Raw genomic sequence first — 18611 nt, forward strand, 5'->3', positions numbered from 1 at the left:
GGCTTTCTATTAAACAGATTACAGGCCATTACACAGATACCTTTTCTCCTTTGTTCTGTTTCTGTTAAAATGCTTGTTCATCTTTATCTTTTCAGTTCTGATGAAGGGCTGTATGCCTGAAACATTAATTATTTGTTCTGTCCACAGACGATGACTAACCTGCTGTCCATTTCCAACATTTTCTGTTTCTGTTTCAGATTTCTAGCATTTGCAGTTTTTTTCCCTTTCTAACAACACTTTCACCATTGAGCAGCCAACAGCTGAATGAGACGGCTGTGCAATTTTTTGAAGTGGCAGGGTTTTCCAAAGCCCAGGGTGTCATTGCCACCCATATGGTCCGAGAGGCCCATGCCCCTATTCTAATGCCCTTCATGCACTTTTTTTTTATTCGTTCACGGGATGTGGGCGTCGCTGGCGACGCCAGCATTTATTGCCCATCCCTAATTGCCCTCGAGAAGGTGGTGGTGAACCGCCTTCTTGAACCGCTGCAGTCCGTGTGGTGACGGTTCTTCCACAGTGCTGCTAGGAAGGGAGTTCCAGGATTTTGACACAGCGACAATGAAGGAACGGCGATATATTTCCAAGTCGGGATGGTGTGTGACTTGGAGGGGAACGTGCAGGTGGTGTTGTTCCCATGCGCCTGCTGCTCTTGTCCTTCTAGGTGGTAGAGGTCGCGGGTTTGGGAGGTGCTGTCGAAGAAGCCTTGGCGAGTTGCTGCAGTGCATCCTGTGGATGGTGCACACTGCAGCCACAGTGCGCCGGTGGGAGTGAATGTTTAGGGTGGTGAATGGGGTGCCAATCAAGCGGGCTGCTTTATCTTGGATGGTGTCGAGCTTCTTGAGTGTTGTTGGAGCTGCACTCATCCAGGCAAGTGGAGAGTATTCCATCACACTCCTGACTTGTGCCTTGTAGATGGTGGAAAGGCTTTGGGGAGTCAGGAGGTGAGTCACTCGCCGCAGAATACCCAGCCTCTGACCTGCTCTCATAGCCACAGTATTTATATGTCTGGTCCAGTTAAGTTTCTGGTCAATGGTGACCCCCAGGATGTTGATGGTGGGGGATTCGGCGATGGTAATGCCGTTGAATGTCAAGGGGAGGTGGTTAGACTCTCTCTTGTTGGAGATGGTCATTGCCTGGCACTTATCTGGCGCGAATGTTACCTGCCACTTATGAGCCCAAGCTTGGATGTTGTCCAGGTCTTGCTGCATGCGGGCTCGGACTGCTTCATTATCTGAGGGGTTGCGAATGGAACTGAACACTGTGCAGTCATCAGTGAACATCCCCATTTCTGACCTTATGATGGAGGGAAGGTCATTGATGAAGCAGCTGAAGATGGTTGGGCCTAGGACACTGCCCTGAGGAACTCCTGCAGCCATGCCCTGGGGCTGAGATGATTGGCCTCCAACAACTACTACCATCTTCCTTTGTGCTAGGTATGACTCCAGCCACTGGAGAGTTTTCCCCCTGATTCCCATTGACTTCAATTTTACTAGGGCTCCTTGGTGCCACACTCGGTCAAATGCTGCCTTGATGTCAAGGGCAGTCACTCTCACCTCACCTCTGGAATTCAGCTCTTTTGTCCATGTTTGGACCAAGGCTGTAATGAGGTCTGGAGCCGAGTGGTCCTGGCGGAGCCCAAACTGAGCATCGGTGAGCAGGTTATTGGTGAGTAAGTGCCGCTTGATAGCACTGTCGACAACACCTTCCATCACTTTGCTGATGATTGAGAGTAGACTGATGGGGCGGTAATTGGCCGGATTGGATTTGTCCTGCTTTTTGTGGACAGGACATACCTGGGCAATTTTCCACATTGTCGGGTAGATGCCAGTGTTGTAGCTGTACTGGAACAGCTTGGCTAGAGGCGCAGCTAGTTCTGGAGCACAAGTCTTCAGCACTACAGCTGGGATGTTGTCGGGGCCCATAGCCTTTGCTGTATCCAGTGCACTCAGCCGTTTCTTGATATCACGTGGAGTGAATCGAATTGGCCGAAGACTGGCTTCCGTGATGGTGGGGATATCGGGAGGAGGCTGAGATGGATCATCCACTCGGCACTTCTGGCTGAAGATGGTTCTGCTTCCACTCTATCAACATACAGATTGATGTGATCATCAGGACAGGATCGTATAAGTGATTGCCTGCTTTCCAGGCAACAGTCATGATCCCTTCATTTTAAAGCAACTTATGTTACCAGGATTATTTTATGAATGAAGAAAAGTGCAAGGATGACTCCAGCTATGTGGATCTAAGTCAAATATTCCGATCCCTCAGCACCTGTTCTACTCCTGCATCATCGACCGTAGCAACAGGAAAATATATCTTTGTATCCTTTTCTCAAAATGAAATCCACAAGAAATTAACTGTGCGCTTAGAACTTTGAATCTCTGACTGTGATTGAACTTTCAGAGATGGAAAGTGTTGGAAATGCACAACAGATTGATCTGCAGATGGAAGAACAAACTTTTCAGGTGTAACCATTCATCAGTTGTGGGATTTGCTGTCACTGGGGTAAACCTTGACTTGTGTGTAGGGCACCCAATTACTGTGGCACAGTATGGTGTATAAATATGTGTCACTGTACAGCTACACAAACTGCAGAGTTCTCAGTGCATTAGAAAATAGGGCCCCTTGTCCTAGAAATGACTTAGAAAAACTCATACTGAGACCATGATTCAGGAAAAGAAATCCATTTAAATATGTTATTTAAATATGAAGCTGCTTTATTTTCAGAGGCAGAAAAATGGAATAAAGGTTAGATTTTCCTTTATATCCAATTAAGGGAATGTCACTCGAAACTAATAAGATTTAATAGACCTATTGATGCTGGATAACTACACTGAATCTCCAGATATACTGTACAATACTGCAATCATAAAAACTTAAAAGATATTTATTCTCAAATAATTGGATCCAAACCAAGAGATAATAGGGTAAAATACTGCATATTTTTCACAAACTAATACACACTTAAAAAAAAAATCAGTATTTCAGACATTGTAACACTCTCTTTTCCAGCTCATAATTAAAATGCAATCCCACAAAAACAAGATAGAAAGAAATATAAGAATTGTAACATTTTAAGTTTAGTTTAAACTATTGACCAAAGGCCCGATTTTAATCATATCTGCCCAGTGGAAACCAGGCAGGTGGGCAGTTAAAATCACCCATAGGACTCACCTGACGACGTCCCTCTCTTTTCCTGCAGGCTACGATTTTAACCTGCTCCACAGAGCAGGCGAGAAAAACAGCCGTTGGAAACCAGCAGGTTCCTTCTTTAAATAGGCAGATTGGGCTCCGATGTAATCTTTAGAGCCCAACTGCTATTTTAACCACGAGCCTGCGGTGGGAATCGATTGTGGTTCTCCTACCAGGTCTACCCAGCGGGAAAAGAGGTCAAGACCAGAAGAGGTGTAAAGAAGTAATTTTTTTGTGCTTTTCTTGACTTTTCTTGTAGGGCCAAGAGGAGCATGGGTGAAAAGTGGGACCAAAATTGGGATTGTAACTTAATGCACTGTTCCAAATCTCTGATCATTCCAATTCATGTTGCTGGCAGTTGTAGAAGGATTTTGTGCAGCAAGTGCACAAAACTGTTGAGGAGCTCATGGATATCTTTGTCACCAATGTTGAGACTATTTGTTCAGCTGTCTGCTGCTTCCCCTTGCTCACCAAGGTTGACCTTCCTCCAGGTTCCTCCCTGGCCTCGCCTTGAACCCTGGTCTCTCTCTAGTTTCTTCACCATCTTCTCCTATCCCTTCTCCAAGCTCCTTTCTTCCATGAGTTACATCCCCAGCTCCTTTGACTCCATTCCCACTAATCTGCTGATCACCCAATTTCCCTTCCTGGCCGCAATGCTAGTTGACATTGTAAATGTTTTCTCACTTAGGTACTGTCGACCTCCCTTTGAAAACTGCTGTTTGCACCCTTCCTCAAGAAACCCAATTTTGACACCTTTCTCCTTGCAAACTATCACAACATCCCTTTCCTCTCCAAAGTCCTGGTACATGTTGTCGATTGACAAATCCGTCCTCATCTCTCTGGCAACTCCTGTTTGAATCTCTCCAATCAAGTTTCCACCCGTCCCACAGCATGACATGCTTTGATGCAGATGGAAGACTCCAAATCCACCACTCCTTCTAATGGATTCTGTTGTGGAAGGTCTAAGGGCATGATTTTCACCTGGAGCTGGGAACTCAGCGGGTCAGTAGATTTGCACGTGGGAAACCCAGAAGTAAAGCGAGCGTGTCAGAATCTGCCATCACAACTAAGCTGAAGGCACTTAATTTTACTTTCGGGTTTCACGTCTCTAAGCTGCACAGTGGGCATATCGCGCACCCACACGACATGATCTGAACTCCACTATTTAAAGGACCAATGCAAAAATGGATTTTGGAGGAGAAAGGAGGAAGTGAAGCCATGGATTCAAAGAGAGCAAAGGCAGAACCCGGGATCTCGGATGCTTCACTTGAAGCACTACCAGGTGCAGTGAGAACAAGGAGGGAGGTCATCTACTCAAGTGATGGGAGGAAGAAACCTGGTTCTGCCACCAAGAAGACGTGGCTGGAGGTGGCAGAAGAAGTCAGCAGCAGGAGCATGGTGCCCAGGTCTTGTGCAGTGCAGGAAGCATTTTGATGACCTAACTAGGTCAGGAAAAGTGAGTACATTTGCTGATTTACCCACATCGTGTGTTGTGCAACACCCTCCTCCCATCACATCACTCCTCACACCCACTTAAGTTTCAGCATCAAACATCCTTCACTTTCTATGCACTTCCTCACCTCCCCATTTATGCACCCACCACTGCCACTCACCCCAATCCTGATGCAATGTGATGCGCATCTGTCTGATCATCACCCTTTGATGTATCTGTTTTATTGTCAGCCTTACCCAAAGCAGTGCATCCTTCGGGTGAATATGGCACCTTCAGTCACTCACAGGTCTGCTCTTTCTCCCCTTGTAGGAGAAGAGAGCACAAAATGCAAGGGAGAGAACGAGGACTGGAGGTGGACCACCACAGATAGTCCAGGTCACAGATGTGGAGGATGAGGCCATGGAGATAAGTCGGAACGTTGCATCCCTATCCATTGAAGATGGAGAGACTGCCAATCTCCAGATGGCTGGTGACAGAACTTTAACATCTTTCACACGTTTTATCAATGATTGAACTGTTCCAGACATCAGTATGGTCAGTGGAAAGATTGTCACTTTTCCGATGAACAATTAATATTGGCTTCTGTTGTCTCCCAGGGCCTTCATGCCTTCAAGAGGAAAGTGCCGAAATGGAAGAAAGTGATTCCTCAGAGGATCTCATTCCTTCTGATGGTGCACCATCACATGACGTACACCCATGCACCAGCGCAGATACTGACACTTCGGTGGGTCATGTTAGACAGTTAGTTGGGTTGTCACCTGGTGATTCACCACTCATAAATGAACGCGAGCAGACACTGGTGGCAGGGGCAGCTGTGGAGAGTCCACGTCAGCGGGGGGATGCACTCCTCTCCAAGCTCTGCTCAGATGCTGAACCCCGGAGACCATCGTTGAGATTGAGAGTGATAGAGGTACAACTGCAACTTTGTGAGGTACTGGAAAATGTGCCGCGCACACTCTCCACAATAGCAGTGAGGATGGAGGAGTCCAACTCCATCGCTAATAGATTGGTGGCACAGATAAGTGCGAGAATGTCTGCGATGGAGAGAATGGTAGCCTCCATTGAGCTTCAAGCACCGCTCTCAAATGAGTCCACGCAGGCCATGACAATGGCTGTGCGGACTTTGGATGCAAACATGTCTGCTGCCTTAAACAGGCAGGCAGATACTTTAGCCGTGGCCTTACAACGCGGCACATCTGCTCACCAACCTGCTGGCCAGCAGAGTGGTGGGAGTGATTTTGCGCTGGCCCAGAAGAGGGATGATGGTGAAAGGGGACATGCAAGTGAAGACTTCACTCAAAGCGCTCCCATGTCTCACCCATTGCCCCCCCCCCCCCTCAACCAGTACCTGCAATTCTGCCTCCTCTTCTGATGGCCGAGTCTACCCTTGCACAGAGCAGTCACTGGCGGGGCCCTCACGTGCTCCAAAACCCAGAGGACTTATGCCAAGAGTATCTCAGCAGTCAGGGCAGGGATCTGAGCATCCTGCCAATACCTCTGCTGAAGCCACAGGTGATGTGACACGTAGAAGTGGTAGAAAGCGAAAGGCTAAGCAATTGTAATTCATCAAGGGTATGCACAAGGATGTTCGACGAGCTATCATGTTATCGTTACTGCCACGTCATGGCCATTATTGAGTCTCTTTTGTGAATTCGCCCTTTCATGTGCTTCATCATGAATGCCAAGACATGATGCCACCCATTGGGCATGTGTGCAATGGGTGTATGCATGGTTGAAGGACTGCATTGTGCAAAGTAGGGGAAGGGGGGGTTGGTGGTGGTGGTGGTTGTTCCAGGAGGCCTGAGTATTTCAAAGTCTTCAATTTGCACATCTCATTATGAGAACCTGTTAGAGATGAGGCAATCCCTGGCATTACGGACAGCAATGTGTGCCGCGGCTCTGGCAATGGGTTGCTACCTTCATTTTCCTCCTCTTGATCTTCCTCCTCCTTGTACTCATCCTCCTCCTTCTCATCCTCTTCTTCAATGTTGCTGCCAGATGAGGATGCTTGAGGAGCGCATTCGACCTCCTCTACCTGTAATCCTTTCTGCTGTGCTATGCTGTGCGGGACGCAGCACACAACGATTATTCTGCACACCCTCGCTGGTGAGTACTGAAGGGCTCTTCCAGATCGATCCAGGCACCTGAAGTGCATCTTTAACATTCCTGTAGCTTGCTCAATACATCTGGTGGTGATGTGGTTCTGGTTGTACCACTGCTTTGCCTCACTGGTGGGGTTTCTCACAGGTGTCATGAGCCATGTCTGCAGAGGGTATCCCTTATCTCCAAGGAGCTATCCCTTAAATCTGTCTTCTGTGTGAACTCATGCAAAATGAATGAATCATAACAGCTGCCAGGGAATCTGGCACACACCTGGAGAAATCTCTTCCAGTGGCCGCACAACAGCTGTGCACTGATGGAGTGATATTTTTTCAATTAATGAATAGTCCTGGCTCATGCACGGGTCTTTGGATTGCTGCACGTGTGCAATTGATTGCGTCTTATGCCCATGGGAAGCCAGCCAGTGAGTTGAAACCCACTGCCCTCTCAATCTGGCTGATGTTATCGCGGGGGTAGTTAACATGGTTGGATACCCTGGCAAACAAGCCATCCGTCACCTGTCATATACACTTATGTGCAGATAACTGAGATTCCCTGGCGATGTCACCGGTGGTGACAGGGAAGGATCCGGAGGTGAAGAAATTGAGGGCAGTGGTGACATTAACTGCGACGGGCAATGCATGGCCACCAGGTCCGGCCAGGAGCAGCTCATCCTGAAGGAGGCTGAAGATGTCTGCGACCACCTGCTGACTCAATCTCAGCCTGCTAGGCACTGCTGCTTAGGGAGGTCCAGGAAGCACAGCCTCTGCGTGCAGACCCTTTCACATGGGTAGTGCCTCCTGCAAACTCAGCCCTTCCTTTGGTCTCTGATCTCCTCTTCTCCAGGTCCTTGTTGCACACTTCTGTCTTGTGCAACTGCAGATTCTAGAACTGCATGCCGTGCCTGCCATGGGTGGTGATGTGCCTCCTCCTCAGATGTACTGTGGAATGCACTGCCATCTTGATCTTGTCAGTTAAAATGTAGGTAAATTTGTCTGAACCCAAGAATTCTCAGTCTCAACAAAGAAATCTCAATCTAAACACAAAGAACTCCAGCCAAACATCTGTCTGAGAGAACTGAGTGACCAGCTGCAATACCTCACCTTTTATTGAGAGGTGTCAATCACTGGTTTAAAGGGCCAAATGAGCTTCGGTTGCAACTCGCCTCCGTGTCAATGGCATGTTTCAGAAGCCACGGGAGACATGTTCAGGTGTAGTTAAATCCATTTCTGTTGCAGAATCCACAAAAAGTTAAGTATCTAAAGTGTTTCAACTACCTGAATTGGCCCTTTAAATAATAATCGGCCAGCTTTAAGTAGGGACGGGATTTCTGGGTTTCTGTTGTGCGAGCGCATTCTAACGCACCAGGATTAAACCCGGAAGTGGATGGGTTGGAGCTGGGATACGATCCCGCTCCAAAAAGCTGCTACTTTAACCTCCCATCTGCCCCAACCCACCCGTTCTTGGGGATTAAAATTACCCATTAAGTGTTTTGGCTGATTGCTGGGTTTTAATGACAGTCTGCTGGAATTCTGATAGCCTTAGAGATTCATGGCTCAGAAACCCGATCACCCATATGGGGCAGATGCATGCATTCAACGCATCAGTTAACATGCATGCATGATGCGTGCAATATTCGTGCTGCTAATATCTAGTTATTGTAAACAATTTTACAACACCAAGTTATAGTCCAACGATTTTTATTTGAAATCTACAAGCTTTCGGAGGTTTCCTCCTTCCTCAGGTAAATGTTCAGGAGCTCCTTGAAGCCTACGCATTTATACATCACAGAACAATACATGGTGTTTACAGACTGCCCCTGCAACTGCCCGTTGCCAAGGCAATCACCGTGTTCAGACAGAGAAGTGTCACCTACAGAACCCCCGAATACACATTCAACAAAAAAACAAACAGGAAAAAAAAACAGAGAGAGAGAGAGGCAGAAACATCCGGAAGGCAGAGAAAGCCAGCAAATGACCCATTATATTAAAAACAGATAGCTTTTGTTCGCTAGTGGGGTAACGTGTAGCGTGACATGAACCCAAGATCCTGGTTGAGGCCGTCCTCATGGGTGCGGAACTTGGCTATCAATTTCTGCTCGACGATTTTGCGTTGTCGTGTGTCTCGAAGGCCGCCTTGGAGAACGCTTACCCGAAGATCGGTGGCTGAATGTCCCTGACTGCTGAAGTGTTCCCCGACTGGGAGGGAACCCTCCTGTCTGGCGATTGTTGCGCGGTGTCCGTTCATCCGTTGTCGCAGTGTCTGCATGGTCTCGCCAATGTACCATGCTCCGGGGCATCCTTTCCTGCAGCGTATGAGGTAGACAACGTTGGCCGAGTCACAGGAGTATGAACCATGCACCTGGTGGGTGGTGTCCTCTCGTGTGATGGTGGTATCTGTGTCGATGATCTGGCATGTCTTGCAGAGGTTACCGTGGCAGGGTTGTGTGGTGTCGTGGACGCTGTTCTCCTGAAAGCTGGGTAATTTGCTGCGAACGATAGTCTGTTTGAGGTTGGGTGGCTGTTTAAAGGCGAGTAGTGGAGGTGTGGGGATGGCCATAGCGAGGTGCTCGTCGTCATTGATGACATGTTGAAGGCTGCGGAGAACATGGCGTAGTTTCTCCGCTCCGGGGAAGTACTGGACGACGAAGGGTACTCTGTTGGTTGCGTCCCGTGTTAATCTTCTGAGGAGGTCTATGCGATTTTTCGCTGTGGCCCGTCGGAACTGTCGATCGATGAGTCGAGCGTCATATCCCGTTCTTACCAGGGCGTCTTTCAGAGTCTGTAGGTGTCCATCCCGTACCTCCTCGTCTGAGCAGACCCTGTGTATTCGCAGGGCCTGTCCATAGGGGATGGCCTCTTTGACGTGGTTAGGGTGGAAGCTGGAAAAGTGGAGCATCATGAGGTTGTCCGTGGGCTTGCGGTAGAGTGAGGTGCTGAGGTGCCCGTCTTTGATGGAGATTCGTGTGTCCAAGAAAGAAACTGATTCTGAGGAGTAGTCCATGGTGAGCTTGATGGTGGGATGGAACTTGTTGATGTTATCGTGTAGTCTCTTTAGTGATTCTTCGCCATGGGTCCATAGAAAGAAAATGTCGTCGATGTATCTGGTGTATAGCGTTGGTTGGAGGTCCTGTGCAGTGAAGAAGTCCTGCTCGAACTTGTGCATGAAAATGTTGGCGTATTGGGGTGCAAATTTGGTCTCCATGGCTGTTCCGTGTGTTTGGGTAAAGAACTGGTTATTGAAAGTGAAGACATTGTGATCCAGGATGAAGCGGATGAGTTGTAGGATGGCGTTTGGAGATTGGCTGTTGTTGGTGTTGAGTATTGATGCTGTCGCAGCGATGCCGTCATCGTGGGGGATACTGGTGCAGAGTGCCGAGACGTCCATCGTGGTGAGAAGTGTTCCTGGTTCAACTGGTCCGTGGGTACTGAGTTTTTGTAGGAAGTCTGTAGTGTCGCGACAGAAGCTGGGGGTTCCCTGTACGATGGGTTTCAGGATGCCCTCGATGTATCCAGAGAGGTTCTCACACAGGGTTCCGTTACCTGATACGATAGGACGTCCGGGTGTGTTGGCTTTGTGTTATGCAGTTATCTGGTTATGCAGTCAGCACTACCCGTGCCATGCATTGGCTGCACACCTATTGGGAAGGGGTGAATATTGGGCTTCTATGATGCCACCTAAAGGCAACAAGTACCTCTTAAAGAGGAGGCTGCATGGAACAATGAAGAAGTTGGTGAACAAATGGCTGAAAGAGGGAACGAGCGAACACCAAGGTTCTCCGATGCTGCACAAGAGGCAGGCACTGGAGAGGAGGGGGGACATCCTCTTCTCTCCATGGGGCAGGAAGCCCACCAGGCATCTTCTTCATAGGGAGTGCACAAAAATTGCTGAGTATGTCAATGTGCGGAGCATTGCATCAAGGATATGGCTGCAACACTGTAAAAAATTCAATGATCTAACTAGAGTTGTTAAGGTAGGATGACTGCTCTCACACTCTCTGGTCACAGCTGCACGACTTATAGCCTCATTCATCACAACATTGAAAGTATTCACAAGACTGCCCTCTCCCACTTCCCTTCACTCTTACAATCACTACACCACATTTCACTACACCTCCTTCTCCTCATGGTGGACGTAAAACAGCACATAGCACTATTTGAAGCAGGGCAGGGGTGTTCTCCCTGGTGTCCTGGCCAACATTTATCCCTCAACCAAATCCTTAAAACTGCTTATCTGGTAATTATCTTGCTGTTCGTGGGACTTTGCTATGTGCAAACTTGCTGTCATGTTTCCTACATTACAACAGTGACTACACTTCAAAACTACTTCATTGGCTGTAAAGCACTTTGGGACATCCTGAGTCCTGAAAGGCGCTATATAAATGCAAGTTCTTTCTTTGTTCTTTCATTCTTTGTTGCAGACTTTGCAGTTACATACGTGTGATTTATTTAGAAGAATTAGCTTTTGCCATCATCAAATGAATCCATATGGTTTGAGCTAAGGCACAAAAAAAGGGTCAGTCACACTGCTGGGAGTGCACTATAGACCCCCAAACAGTCAGAGGGAGATAGAAGAGCAAATATGTAAGCAAATCAGTAGGGGATTTCAACTACCCTAATATTAACTGGGACACAAACAGTGTGAAGGGTGTAGTAGGTGCAAAATTCTTAAATTGCATTCAAGAGAACTTTTTTAGCCAGTACATAGTAAGCCCAACAAGAGAGGGGGCAGTTCTGGATTTAGTTTTAGGAAATGAGGCTGGGCAGGTGGAAGGTGTATCAGTGGGAGAGCATTTTGGTGGTAGTGAACATTAATCAGTTAGATTTAGCATAGTTATGGAAAAGGACAAATATAGAATAGGAGTTAAAGTTCTCGATTGGGGAAAGGCAAATTTTACTAAGCTAAGAAGTGATTTTGCAAAAGTGAACTGGAAACAGCTACTTGAAGGTAAATCAATGTCAGAGCAGTGGGAGGCATTCAAGGGAAGGATTCAAGGAGTGCAGAGTAAACATGTTCCCACAAAGAAAAAGGGTGGGGCTGCCAAATCTAGAGCCCCCTGGATGTCAAGGAGCATACAGGGTAAGATAAGGCAAAAAGGAAAGCTAATGTCAGACACCAAGAACTCAATACTGCAGAAAGCTTAGAGGAGTATAGAAAGTGCAGGGGTGAAATTAAAAAGGAAATTAGGAAAGCAAAGAGAGGGCATTAAAAAATACTGGCAAGTAAAATCAAGGAAAACCCAAAGATGTTTTATAAATACATTAAGAGCAAGAGGATAACTAAGGAAAGAGTAGGGCCTTTTAGAGACCAAAAAGGTAACCTATGGTGGAGGCGGAAGATGTTGGTATGGTTCTTAATGAATACTTTGTGCCTATCTTCACAAAAGAAAGGGATGATGCAGACATCGTAGTTAAGGAGGAGGGGATATTGGATGGGATAAGCTCAGTGAGAGAGGAAATATTAAGGGAATAGGAATCTTTGAAAGTAGATAAACCACTAGGGCTGGATGAAATGTATCCCAGACTGTTAAAAGAAGCAAGCGAGGAAATAGCAGAGGCTCTGACCATCATTTTCCAATCCTCACTGGATACAGGCGTGGTGCCGGAGGATTGGAGGACTGCCAACATTGTCCGTTGTTTAAAAAGGACATAAGGGATAGACCGAGTAATTTCACGCCAGTCAGTCTAACCTCGATGTTGGGCAAATTATTGGAATCAATTCTGAGGGTCAGGATAAACCATCACTTAGAAAGGAACAGAGTAATCAAGGACAGTCGGCATGGATTTGTTAAGGGAAGGTTGTGTTTGACTAACTTGATTGAAATTTTTGAGGAGGTAACAAGGAGAGTCAGTGAGGGTAGTGCATTTGATGTTGTCTACATGGATTTTAGCAAGGCTTTTGACAAAGTTGCACATGGCAGACTGATCAAAAAAGTACAAGCCCATGGGATCCAAGGGAGAGTGGCAAGTTGGATCCAAAATTGGCCCAGTGGCAGGAAGCAAAGGGTAATGGTCGACGAGTATTTTTATGACTGGAAGGCTGTTTCCAGTGGGGTTCTGCAGGGCTCAGTACTAGGTCCCTTGCTTTTTGTGATATATATTAATCATTTGGACTTAAATCTAGGGGGCATGATTAAGAAGTTTGCAAATGATACAAAAATTGGCCGTGTGGTTTATAGTGAGGAGGAAAGCTGTAGACTGCAGGAAGATATGAATGGACTGGTCAGGTGGGCAGAAAAGTGGCAAATGGAATTCAATCCGGAGAAGTGTGAGATAATGCATTTGGGGAGGGCAAACAAGGCAAGGGACTACACAATAAATGGGAGGATACTGAAAGGTGTAGAGGAAGTGAGGGGCCTTGGAGTGCATGTCCATCGATCCCTGAAGGTAGTAGGACAGGTAGATAAGGTGGTTAAGAAGGCATGTGGAATACTTTCCTTTATTAGCTGAGGCATAGAATATAAGAGCAGGGAAGTTATGCTGGAATTGTATAAAACACTGTTTAGGTCACAGCTTGAGTACTGTGTACAGTTCTGGTCACCACATTACAGGAAAGATGTGAATGCACTAGAGAGGGTACAGAGGTGATTTACGAGGATGTTGCCTGGACTGGAGAATTTTAGCTATGATAGGCTGGGGTTGTTCTCTTTGGAACAGAGGAGGCTGAGCAGTGATTTAATTGAGGTGTACAAAATTGTGAGGGGCCTAGATAGAATGGATAGGAAGGACCCATTTCCCTTAGCAGAGAGGTCAATAACTAGGGGGCATAGATTTGAAGTGATTGGTAGAAGCATTAGAGGGGAGCTGAGGAAACATTTTTTCACCCAGAGTGTGGTAGGGGTCTGGAACTCACTGCCTGAAAGGGTGGTAGAGGCAGAAACCCTCAACTCATTACAAAAAATACCTGGATGTGTACCTGAAGTGCCGTGACCTACAAGGCTACGGACCAAGTGCTGGAAAGTGGAATTAGACTGGGTGGCTGATTTTCAGCTGGCAAGGACATGATGGGCCGAATGGTCTCCTGTGCTGTAAATTTTCTATGATTCTATGAAACTGTTATGATACAAACTATATTGATATTGATTTCATAATACAAGCTAAAACTTCATTTCTCTGTGATAATTTTTCCAGTTGCTTAAATAAAGTGATTTATATTTCTTTAGTCCCTATTTTACCCTGGAAAGATACAAAAAAGTAAGAACCACTTAAATCACATTGATTTTACACTGATGGTACAGGTTAAGGCCTAATTTAGCTGTAATGTATAATTCCAGTAGACTTTGCCATATAAATATTTATAATTTAAAATAATTGGATCTCTGTTCCCCCTATCCTGAATAATTGGTTAGACTGATGTTTTTAGTATTCTCATGTTGGAATTTGCTAATTGGTATTATTACCACCCAAATTCCTTATAATGCTTAAAGTGTCATTTACCTCACACCGCAAGCTGTCACCAGAATTACTGACAGCCAGGTGATCCCTCAAAATGAGGTATACTTAGACTCCTCAAGAAAACAAAAGGAAAAATAACACTCATAATTAATGTTTAATTACATGCTCCATGTACACAGGGAATGCACTTGAGGAATGGAGGTTGCTGAGTATTATCCCAATATTCAAAATAAGACTAAGACACCAATTAGGAAATTATAGATAATAGCTTCAGGTGGTAAAAGTAAAGGTGAGGAAAATGCTTGAGGGCATTTTATAGAATGCTATCTAAAGAGTGAACTGCCTATAAAGAGCAGCCAGCATGATATTTAAGGCAATAGATTGTGCCTCTGAAAGCTACTGGAATTCTTTGCTAATATATTGGGCATAAAGGGAGATAATTTCTTCTGTTCACTATTGATAGATAAATCTTAAACTCAAATATAAAGAATGTGTTTACAATTTCACTATAAATAGAGAACAGAGGAAATATACCCCCATAACATACTTGGATTTTTACAAGGTGTTTGTCAAAGTTTCACATCTGTGGCTTTTGAAGAAAATGAAGATTCATAGAGTTGAAGCCAAGTTAGCTAACCAGATTGACAATTGTGTTAGCAATACAAAGAGATAACAATAAAGGGTAACGGCTCTCTTTGAAGGCAAAGGCTAATGCAGATCTGTTCCGGGTATCCTCCTGTTCAAGCTAATCATAAACTGTACAGGAGAGTAATTCCACTACAATATTATAAAACTTGCTAATGGCATGAAAATATGCAGCCAAGTGAGTGGTGATAGTATGTAAAAGGACCTGGATAAATTAACTAGATATGCGAAGTTAAAGCAGATGGATAATGTGGATAAATGTAGGATTACGCACATTGGAACAGGAGACATGAAACAAACAAAGAATGTCTTATTTCAGTAGAGTAGTGATAATTATGGGGCCAGCTAAGCCTAATTACCACTAGAATATTACAAGTACCTCTCCTTACAGGAAAGACACCACAAAGTTTCAGGAAGGGATAGTCCATTCTGAGTTTTTCTTTAAACAAAGAAATAAAAAAAAACTGAAATAATAATTTCCATTAAAATTATAGAATTGGGTGAAATCAAAACAACAATTCCATAAATTCCATGTGGTGTCCACTGGTCAGGGAAAGCATTCAGTGACTGGAGACAATACGTGGTGATGCAAATACAATAAATGAGTCCTAAGAACATAAGAAATAGGAGCAGGAGTAGGTCATACGACCAGTCGAGCCTGTTCCTCCATTCAATGAGATCATGGCTGATCTTCTACCTCAATTCCACTTTCCTGCCCTATCCCCATAACCTTGATACCCTTAGTGTCCAAAAATCTATCGATCTGATCTTGAATATATTCAACAACTAAGCAAGAACAGCCCTTTGGGGTGCAGAATTCCAAATATTCACAACCTACCGAGTGAAGAAATTTTTCCTCATCTCGATCCTAAATGGGCAACCCCTTATCTTGAGACTATGACCCCTATTTCTAGACTCTCCAGCCAGGGGAAACAGCCTCTCAGATTCAACGCTGTCAAGCCCTCCAAGAATTTTACACATTTCAATGAGATCACCTATCATTTTTCTAAACTCCAGAGAATATAGGCCCATTTTATTCAATCTCTCCTCATAGGCCAACCCTCTCATCCCAGGAATCAATCTAGTGAATCTTTGTTGCACCCCCTCTAAGGCAAGTATATCCTTCCTTAGGTAAGGAGACCAAAACAGTACACAGTACTCCAGGTGTGGTCTCACCAAAACCCTATATAACTGCAGCAAGACATCCTTACTCTTATACTCCAACCCCCTTGCAATAAAGGCTAAAATACCCATTTACCTTCCTAATTGCTTGCTGTACCTGCATGTTAACTTCCTGTGATTCGTGTACAAGGACACCCAAATCTCTCTGAATACCAACATTTCTTACTCTCTCATCTTTTAAAAAATATTCTGCTTTTCTATTCTTCCTACCAAAGTGGATAATTTCATATTTCCCCACATTATACTCCATCTGACACCTTCTTGTCCACTCATTTAACCTGTTTATATCCCTTTGCAGCCTCTTTGTGTCCTCCTCACAGCTGTTACTTTCCCACCTAACTTTGTATCGTCAGCAAACTTGAATACATTACACTTGGTCCCCTCATCTAAGTCATTGATTTATATTGTAAACAGCTGAGATCATACGAACATATGAACATACAAATTAAAAGCAGAAGTAAGCCATTCGGCCCCTCGAGCATGCTCTGTCATTTGATAAGATCATGGCTGATCTGATTGTGGGGTCCAAGCACTGATCCTTGCGGCACCCCACTAGTTACAATCTGCCAACCCGAAAATAACCCGTTTATTCCAACTCTCTGTTTTCTGTCCATTAACCGATCCTCAATCCATGCTAATGTATTACCACCAATCCTATGAGCCCAATCTTGTGTAACAACCTGTTGTGTGGCACCTTATCGAATGCCTTTTGAAAATCCAAACATCTATCCCGCTAGTTACACCCTCAAAAAACTCTAATAGATTTGTCAAACACAATTTCTCTTTCATAAAACTGTGTTGACTCTGCCTAATCATATTATGACTTTCTAAGTGCCCTGTTACTACATCCATAATAATGGATTCTAGCATTTTCCCTACTACTGATGTCAGGCTAACTGGCCTTTTGTTCCCTGTTTTCTCTCTCTTCCTCCTTTCTTGAATAGTGGGGTTACATTTGCTACCTTCCAATCTTTCTAGAATCTAGGGAATTCTGGAAGATCAAAACCAATGCATCCATTATCTCTGCTGCCATCTCTTTTAAAACCCTAGCATGTAGGCCATCAGGTACAGGGGATTTGTCAGCTTTTAGTCCCATTAATTTCTCCAGTCCTTTTACTTTACTAATCTTAATTACTTTAACTTCCTCACTCTCATTAGACCCTTGGTTCCCATTATTTTGTATAGGCCAGTCGAAATGTGAGTCTAGGTAAATCTGGCCCCATAAAAGCACCCCTTATACATACATGGGGCAGCAAACTGACTTGGAAACAATAAAAAGCACATTGAATTAAAACAGGTAAATCAGGACAAATTATCAGACAAATTTCTTACGGTAATCACCGATCACAAAAGACCTCCAGTAACCTGATGTATATTACTTGTTCATGTTCAAAGACCACCCTATAGCTTCCAAGAGATGAGAGAAGACGTAAAAGAGATTAAGGGAGATATAAAACAAATGGATTGGAGGAAAATATTTAGTAACACTTCAGTAGAAGAGAAATGGAACACTTTTAAAAGCATATTGGACATGCAAAACAAGTACATACCTAAGATCAGCAAGCTCAGACTAAACGATCGTGACCCTAAATAGATTAACAAGCAAATTAAACGTGAAATAAAGAGGGAAAATGACCTCTACAATTCCTGCAAGTTAAATGGCTGATCAGAGTGGTTAGAGGTAGCTAGAAAAAAGCAAAACATAACAGTAATTATTTTTCAATATGACATTAGCTATAGGACTGGCAGAGAAGAGTTGTGACATTAAAAGATGCAAATGGACTTGAGACAGAGGGTGAGCTGAATGATTACCTTCACTAAGTATTCACAAGGGAAGACATGAGTAATATGCCCTCCTCAAAAGAAGAGTGCCAAGGCAAAATGCAAGACTTTGATATTAATGAGATGGAAGCCCTAGACAAGCTGAAAGGGCTTAAAATAAATAGATCCACAGGGATACATGGTATTTATCCCAGAGACTAGCAAGGAGATTAGTGAGACATTGACAATCATTATGTAAAGAACATTGTACACTGGGGAGGTACAAATGGATTGGAAACAGGCTAATGTGATACCCAAAATCAAAAAAGATAGCCAACTACAGACCCATTAGACTTGCTTCAATTCCATGTAAATTAATGGATTTGATTATCAGGAGTAAACTTCAGAATTATCTGTACAACGACAACCTAGTCACCCGGCTTTAGACAGGGATTGTCCTGCCTCCTTGATTTCTTTGAGGAAGTGACAACCCAAGTTGACTATGGTAAACCTTACAACATTACATACTTAGACCTTCAAAATGTATTTGATTAGGTTCCATGTGACACTGCCCTCGGCTCAGGCCTCTGGTTGATATTGCAGATCTGGTCCTGATAACATCATCGGATCCGATCTGCATATTTAATACAGGACCCCACTTCCTTCCTGTAGGTCTCCAGCTCGCCTGCTCAAAAGTGCAGGTTAATATGGGGACACGCCCGGAAAGAATCAGGATCGGTGGGCGTAACTGACACCTGTTATTTTAACTGTCCCCTGCCCAGTTTCAGCCAAGTGGGGGCAGTTAAAATTGGGGCCTTGGACTTTTCAGCCTAGAAAAGAAGTGTCTGAGAAGTCATCATATAGAGGTAGATAAGGTAGTAAAA

The sequence above is a fragment of the Heptranchias perlo genome, chromosome 6, assembly GCF_035084215.1.
Source record: "Heptranchias perlo isolate sHepPer1 chromosome 6, sHepPer1.hap1, whole genome shotgun sequence".
NCBI classification, from domain to species: Eukaryota; Metazoa; Chordata; class Chondrichthyes; order Hexanchiformes; family Hexanchidae; genus Heptranchias; species Heptranchias perlo.